Here is a 1,227-nt window from a genome sequence, read left to right as displayed (position 1 = left end):
GTAGCTGTAGATAACTCCTTTAACTGCTCAGATTCCAGTCCCCATACAACGCAAGGCAAAAATATGGCCAACTTCCAGGAAACAAATCCAAAAACATGGGTCGTCTGTGCCCTATTTCGTTTCATCGAATACGTCATTCAATCTTTTTTAGGTTGAATCCTTGGAAAATGCGGCACTGCCATCTGCAAGAAAAAAGACTGAAGACTGTGCAAATGGCTTACAAATAAAGGACTCTCAGGAAATTTCATTGCTGCCGGGGTAGCATAGCATCCCCTTGAATAGCGTTTTCCCCACGAATGGGAACGTGTGGTCTTTGACGATACTATTCCTGAGAGTGGAGGGGAGTTCTGTGAAACAAAGGCTCCAATTTCGTTAGGAACATGCCATCATCGTTTGCAGTGTAGGGGGTTTGGGGAGGGAAGTGAAAACTTTTTGAACGTGTGCCATGTCTGTACCATTCTCTTATCTGAGGCACGCGACTGCCAGCTGGCGGCTGAATGTGCCCACTTGCACTGTGATGATGAAGCCAGCCAAGCTAGTTGGCACACTGAGTGGTAGGACTGGCATGTGATCTAAAGCCAAACACAGCTCTGTGTGTGGTAGCTGCATATATACTGCATTCTCCCATCCCCTGTCCTCATCTCTGGTGAGCAGCCTCTCCACTGGATCTGCTGGTCCTACAAAATGAAAGTGTGTGTGTGTGGGGGGGGGGGGGGGGGGGGGGGGGGGGGTCTTGCCAACAACCACCAAGCTGAGTTAAGAATCACAAGATGGCAGATAACAACAACCAGACATGCTAGTAGCCCTAATAAATGATAAATGTATCTTAAACTAGCTGTCTGTGGCCTGTAATTACACTATAAGAGATCTAAATTACTGTGTTACCTCTGACATCTAGTATCCTACAAAGTACTGCGTCAGATCATGTGTAACATTTAAACCTAAAAATATCAAAAAGGCTGAATGTTCAAAATACTTAAATTAATTAAATCTAAAAGCAATATAATGTATACCTGCAGAGATGGGTATTTAAATTATTCCATGTTGTGAAATAAAAGTAAGTAAAACTTCACTAAAATAACAGAACACAATGTTCTTGGACGATTAAAAACAATATGTTTAAAGTCAGTTGTCACTTAGGAGCTGGATTAGCAGTGTGTACAGAATTTACGAGGCAGGAACCATTGAAGCAGATCGTTTCATGTCGGAGGAGTAATGCTGTTGCAC

The sequence above is a fragment of the Pholis gunnellus genome (assembly GCF_910591455.1).
Source record: "Pholis gunnellus genome assembly, chromosome: 1".
Classification (NCBI taxonomy): Eukaryota; Metazoa; Chordata; class Actinopteri; order Perciformes; family Pholidae; genus Pholis; species Pholis gunnellus.
Note: the sequence above shows the minus strand (reverse complement) of the source record.